The sequence below is a fragment of the Myotis davidii genome, unplaced genomic scaffold, assembly GCF_000327345.1.
Source record: "Myotis davidii unplaced genomic scaffold, ASM32734v1 scaffold1291, whole genome shotgun sequence".
NCBI classification, from domain to species: Eukaryota; Metazoa; Chordata; class Mammalia; order Chiroptera; family Vespertilionidae; genus Myotis; species Myotis davidii.
The window spans coordinates 13,559-13,932 of NW_006282258.1; positions in this window are offsets into that span (position 1 = coordinate 13,559).

Consider the following 374-nt stretch of genomic DNA (forward strand, 5'->3'; position numbering starts at 1 on the left):
GAAAAAGAAAAGAAAAGAAAGGCAGATTAAAAAAATAATGACATCTATAGGTTGAGACTGGAAGGTCTGGGGGATATTTTAGGTTTACATGATCTGCTGAGTGGTCATGACCATTTCTTTTACCACATCTCACTAATAACACCATTATTGTCTGTTGTGTTCAACTGAAGTGCAAGTTAATTAAGCTGGGAAAAAATAGTGAAGCCTTTTCATAAAGTTTGTGAACTTGCAACAATGTCAAGGGAATAATCTTTATGTTACCTTACACAAAGAACATAGACACTGTAATCAGTACTAATATATATATATATTACTGTGCTCGCGTATATGAAACTTTGAAACTTCAAGGGTATTTTTTACTTTATTTTTAAATA